The sequence below is a fragment of the Herpailurus yagouaroundi genome, unplaced genomic scaffold (assembly GCF_014898765.1).
Source record: "Herpailurus yagouaroundi ecotype Mexico unplaced genomic scaffold, PumYag 190, whole genome shotgun sequence".
Lineage (NCBI taxonomy): Eukaryota > Metazoa > Chordata > Mammalia > Carnivora > Felidae > Herpailurus > Herpailurus yagouaroundi.
Window position 1 is genome coordinate 15,269,280 of NW_024412421.1, and position 6,678 is coordinate 15,275,957.

Consider the following 6,678-nt stretch of genomic DNA (forward strand, 5'->3'; position numbering starts at 1 on the left):
GTCATCAGCTGGATCATCCTCAGTCATCAGCTGGATTTTGGAGCAAATGTAGTGGCAGCTCCAGTAAGATGGTAGCTGAGACAGTCAGTCACTATGTCCCCTGCAGTGGGCACTCTGAGCAGCACATTTACAGCTTAGTAAAAGGTGCTTCTGGAATCAGGAGTCATATGTGACTGCCTTCTTTCACTTCCCACTATGCACTGGCAATGGGCCTGTCCTGCTCCAGGAGCCCAATCTGAAACAGTTATGCACACCAGTGCTCAGTGTCCCTGACTTCCTTCAGGTCACAGGGGAGGTGATAAACAGATTCTAGGTGTCAGGCCTATATTGCAGTTTAGCAACATTCATCAGAGAAAAATTTTGCTACTAGGAGTGGGCAAGGGGTAAGTAAGAAACAGGCTCTAGTTTGATTATAGGGAATAAAATAAACATTCTTCATATGCCTGTCCATGAATTCAATTTGTGGAAGGCTTCTTTCTAATTTTTGTTTTGAGAACAACAATTTTGCTGCTCAAAATCTTCAGATTATTTTTCATATTTTCATTTTCTGATCCCTTGCATACACAATGAGTACACATGTGGTCGGAACCGTTCTTTCTTAAACTCTTAATGGCTGTGTGATGTGCGGGGTTTGTTTTCAATAGGAGCTGCAGCCTGCATATACACTTGCCTTGTGTGCAGTTAACATCCAGGGGCACTCAAGGTTAATTAGAAATGGTAATAAGTTTAATCATGATGAACTCATTTGGTGCTGATGCGGATGTCACCTGTAATTCCATAAAAATTCCATTGTAATTTAGCATTAATTAATGTCCACTTATCAACGAGTGTTACAGCAAATTAGTACAGAAGTGACAAGTTATGTGCTTAAGAAATGCTTAATGGGGGAAAAACAGCATTTACTAGGTCATCTTAAAATATAACAGATTGAGACATCTTTATTATTTAAAATATGAGATTAAAATCAGGTAAAGTGGTAATAATTAGGCGAGACTTTTGATAAGAATTTGCGAACTAATGGGGTTGCAGCAAACATGAGGAATATGGATTCGCTTGGATTACCATTTTTTAGCATAAATGACAGAGAAGATATGCAGCTGTTCTTATCATTGCCCTATAATAAGAGAAGCTGCTGAATTTTCAATAATCATCATCATGAGGCAATGGTCTTACTCATGTAAAATAAAAGCATTTTTCTCCGTATGTAAAAATGCTATTAGCCATATTTGAAGGCATTATACTCAGATATCATTTTTCCATTTCTGTAAATGACAACCATTAAATGCAATCGTAGCTACATGACAAGACTATTTTTATTACATCAAAAGGAAGAAAGGGATTAAAATGAATTTATTCAAAGGTGTGATTTGTCATTTTCCCCCCTTATCAAGGCACATACAGGACAGCTTTAAATCTAAACACTGAGATCTGACCTCATATTTGAATAAGTTAATGTGATCTGGTGTTCTCTAGAAGTACAGAAACCTCTCTTTTGTATCCAGAAATCTCGGGAGAAATTTTGGCTTTTAGGCGGTCAGCTCCAAGGTTCCACTTCTTTTCATCATTTTCCCTTTTATCATTTAGCAATTCTTGACAGCTTACAGGGTATTCTAGGTGCCATACTAGCAGTGCAGTATGGAGAAGCACTTATAGAAAGTCTCTTTCCTTTTACATAGATCTTTTAAGGGCATGTTAAAACTATTTGGAAGATTTCTTCTCACAGATAGAGACTAATCACTACAAATGCAAAACTGAAATCCATACTTTACAGAAAAATGTTAGAACTATCAAATTTTTACTGAAGTATTTTTTTATTTTAATTATGAATTTGGTTCCATTAATGTATGTTCTTAAGCAGTGTAAATTATTTTTAACTTAGAACAAAGACATGCTAATTAGAGATTCAGTATTATGTTTCTAGATTTATTCATCAAGCCACTTTTAGTTCACTGGATTTATCTTTGGCTTTGAAGATGCATTTTTTCCCCCTAAACATTCATGCTCAGGGTAAGAAAAGAGGTATTGTTAACATAATAAAATAGACAGGAGAAATATTGAGTTGGGAATATATCTTTGTTTCTACAGGTACTTAAACATGGCAGGTAAGACCATTACTATCATTCTTCAATCAATGGGGATACAAATTCAATCAAAGTGGATGTTTTGACAGGAGCATCCAGTGTAAGTGAACTGGGGGTTGCCTGAAATAAGAAAACAGACCATTCTTGTCCACTTTTGACCTCTAAATTCCAAATACAGTGCCTGGCACTGATGAGGTACTCCATAAGTATGTATTTATATTTTAAATGGAAAGTAGGTTTGGCATCCCATGTAGGAACATAGCATTTTGAATTGCCTTTAACTGTAACATTTTCCAACCTCCATAACTTTCTCCATGAAAACATCAATTACTTCTTTTATGCCTATGTCTACAGATCAGAATTGTTTCCAGCATTTTTGAATGCTTAGGTGAACAAATTATTCTAACAACATGGAAGACTATCCTTTTTTTTATGTTTAATTATTTTTGAGAGAGAGAGAGAGAGTAAGCAGGGGAGGGGCCGAGACTGAGGGAGAGAGAGAGGGAGGGAGGGAGGGAGGGAGGGAGGGAGAGAGAGAGAGAGAGAGAGAGAGAGAGAGAGAGAATCCAAAGCAGGCTCTGCACTGTCAGCAAGGAACCCAACACAAGGCTCGAACCCATGAACCGTGAGATCATGACCTGAGCTGAAATCAAGAGTCAGACAACTGACTGAGCCACCCAGTCCCCTCTGGACTATTCTTTTTTAATTCGGTATTATTTATAGTGAATTGCACAAAACTTTAATTGTACAGCTTTATAAATATTCATGTATATTTGTACTCAGGTAGCCACCACCCAGAACAAGATCTAAAAGATTTCCATCATTCTAACAGTTTTCTTATCCATACTCAGTCAACCAACCTCTAAACCAGCCTCTAAAATCTTACCACTATCACCACAGAATCATTTTAAACATAGAAGTTTGAGTTCATATAAATGAAATGGTATGTCTAGCTTCTTGCCTCAATATTATGTCTGAGAGAGTCATCCATAATGTCATATGTGACAGCAGTCCTTCCTTTTGCATATAACTGTGAAGATTCTATTTTATAAATATACTATAATATGTATGTATCTATTCCATTGCTTTTCTAATTTTTTGTTATTATGTATAACATTGCTAAAATAGTACTTTACAAGTACACAATGCTGAGTATATACCTAAATGTGAAATTACTGGTTCAGATTTTATATACCAATACATACATATGATCATTACCAATTTCTGTTTTCAAAACTGATGTATGGGAGTGCTAATTTTTTCACATACTCACTAACATTTCTTACGGACAGTCTTTTCAACTTTATCCACTGTGTAGAGGGTGAGTGACATCTCACTGTAGATTTTATTTGCATGCAGGCATAGATGCATGAATGAATTAAATATAGCTTCCAAAGAAGTAAAAGTCTTGACTACTTTTGAACACCCCCAATTATTACAAACTCAATCAACACTACATACTTTTTACTTAAAAAATTAAAACAAAAACAAAACTACCTCACAGTGTAATAAAACCTTCAAAAAATGCTTTACCCAATACCATCAATACATTTATTTTTGGAGTGTTCCAAATTTGATCCTAATTGAAACTGTACCTAATAGTTTCTCAAATAAAATTTCAGAGCTCCTATGTCCTTAAGTATGATTTGGATCCTCCTCCTTTCTGTTCCTTGTTATTTTGGACTTGCGTTTATTGAGAGGCGTGGCATTTTGTATTATAGTTAATTCTCTGTTTATTTACCTGGGTCCTCCACCAAATTGTAGGTATCCTACAGGTAATGATCATGTGTTATTTTAGGTGGCATATTCTGTGTCTTACAAAATATTTGGTATGATAAAGTTTTTGTGAAACGAATTACTATCAGGTTCATAACTCTCTACCTTGGAAAAGCTCTCTGTCTATCTGGAAAGAAGATAAAGGAGAGGGAGGCACACACAGATAATGGCAGGATAGACAAAGAGGTAATGAAAGAAAGAGACAGAAATTTTAATGTCTCATAGTCTTGTTAAATTAATCCCATATCCAAGTAAATAACGAATAAATGAAGGAACGAATGAATGAATGAATGACCCCCATATCCTTGTACTAAATCTCCCATCCCACTGTGATTGGTAGGATGACGTATAATTTATCATCCAAATTAGGATACTAATGAGAATAAAAAGGACATTTTAAGATGGGATGCTGGAAAAAGAGTTATAATCTAATTCATACAATAAAAGGTATAAATCTTAAGTAGTTTGTGTTTAAGCTAATTTGAGTGGGTTTCTAGTCCTTGTACCCCCAAAACTCTTGATATATTATAAATATTTGATACTGTATGATCCTCTGATTTCTTACAGAACTATATCTCAGAACAGGAAAGACTTAAGAGCAGTCTTGCATGACCCATGAGAGGACACTGAAATGAAAAGCACATAATTCCAGATCCTGTCAATAAAAATTATTAAGGATTAACTGAATATCTCCATTCTGATGATCCCAATGGATTCAACTGCATTTCCCACCTGAAGTTTTATGGCATTCAAAGGCACAGGTGTTCCTACCTAAAGATATCTGTTAAGAATATACAGTGGAAAAATCTTGTAAGACCTAGAAAGTGTTGAAGAGAGATGGGATGAATTTTAGGAGCTTTTTCTTAGACTGAATAAATGAAGAGGCTCCAAAGGGGGTTCGATCTAAGAAAGTGAATCAAGGAAAAGTGTCTAAAGTCCATGTTTTCATGGTATGTATAGTCTAAAACAAAACCAGAAACAGTCTTTACACCGAGGTGTGAGGAGTTCCTTTGAAGAAGGAAACATTGTTATGCAAATTGTTTCATAATCCACAGGGAGTAGTGGGGGTGGAGGGCAGTTCTCCAGAGGACAAGTAAGAGCTGGAATCTTGGAAGCCTTTAGCATAGAAAAAAAGCTTCAAACAATCTGGACTACAGAAAAAAAAAAAAAAAAAAAAAAAAAAAAAAAAAAACAAAAAAAAAAACCCACCACATCCCTGAAATTAAACATGGGAGCCTTTAAGTCTCCTCAGCCCTCATGCCCCACATAAGAAAGCCTCATTGTTATCATGAGATCACTAGGTAAGCAGACAATTTACAGTTTCATCCAGGAGTCCTCCAGACTTGTTGTTCCTTCCTTATGACTTCTTAGACAGCCATATCTGTTTTATAACTCTTCAAAAGCCTTATAATACATTAGTTTTCTGTGTGTGTTTCCTTTCTAGACTGAACTCTCAAAGTGGAACTGTTTGGTAATCGTCTGCTTTCTGTGCATACAACACTGGGAGTAAAACATTATAAGGGCTGAATAAATCTTTGCGAATAAGTAGAAAAATAAATGAATAAATTTTCCTTCTCTTAGTATTTGTTTCTGTTTATCATCAAAAATTTAAAGAAAAGACCAGATAATTTCTAAATATACCACCAACTTTAAATTTGGTGTTCCAATATTCTCTAAGTAATTTTTAAAATATACTTTCAAAGGCTAAAATTACTTTACTGTGATAAAAAAAAAATGACATTGAAAGCCCTCTGTTTCCATTTTACATTTACTGTATTAACATTTAAAACCCTGGTAGTTATACATGAACATTAGAGAGCCTATTTTTAAAGAAGTATTTATGATTGAATAGGAAATGCTAGGAGGCAGAAATTCCAAATAACTCTACGACATTACTGCACTTAAAAAAATTGCCATTAATTTTGAACAATGGGTTGTTTTATGTGCGTGACACCCTATCTTCAAATGCCAAGAATTATAAATAGCATTTCTATAATAATACGGAGATTATAGAACAGTTTTCTCATACACTCTTTCATTGATTTTCAAATAATTTTTAGGAGAAAGAAATGTTCCCTCATGAAATTATATTATTGTTCTTGAGTTTGTTCTGTGATTCCAACAATAAAACAGAGTCAAAATGGTGTTACTATGGACAGAAAAAGACAGGAGATCCTGAAGTCCCAATCACTTGGCCTTGCTCCTACCCCCTTCAGTGAATTCTGAGATGCTTCCAGTAAACCCTAGCACTCTGTGGAACCCAGTTTAAATGGCATTAACTATGTAACAAGCCTTTATTTATTTATTTATTTATTTATTTATTTATTTATTAAAATATGGAATGCTTCACGAATTTGAGTGTCATCCTTGGGCAGGGGCCATGCTAATCTTCTCTGTATCGTTACAATTTTAGAATATATGCTGCTGAATTGAGCAATGTAACAAGACTTTAAAGATCTGATGCATTGAATATAATACTAAGAGAGATTAAACAAATTTCTCAAGGTCAGAGGATATGTATATAATGGACATAGGATAAACCCACATATTCAGACACTAACTTTCATATCATTCCTAGTTCACCAAAGTTGGATATGAATATTTTTAGAGTCTACTGATCCATCCACTAGAAAGTCACTTATCTCTACAGTAAATCTGTGAAATCACTTTCTCCTCCTCCTTCCATATTTGCTACCCTAGAGAGCTGTGTACTTTCATTGAGCAAGTCTTTTCGTCCTTCATTTCCATTCTAAATAAGTTATCCCTGCAAGAAAGCATTTGCCTAATTCTCCTTTATATCATGTCTCTCTCTAAGGCAAAA

General features: G+C 35.0%; 1 non-coding gene across 1 annotated transcript; it reads right to left on the bottom strand.

The window, feature by feature from the left end:
• Positions 1-6,187: 6,187 nt before the first annotated feature.
• On the bottom strand, positions 6,188-6,294 carry LOC121010066 (U6 spliceosomal RNA). The gene has a single exon (XR_005780988.1). It is a non-coding gene; the product is annotated as a U6 spliceosomal RNA (small nuclear RNA).
• Positions 6,295-6,678: the final 384 nt, after the last annotated feature.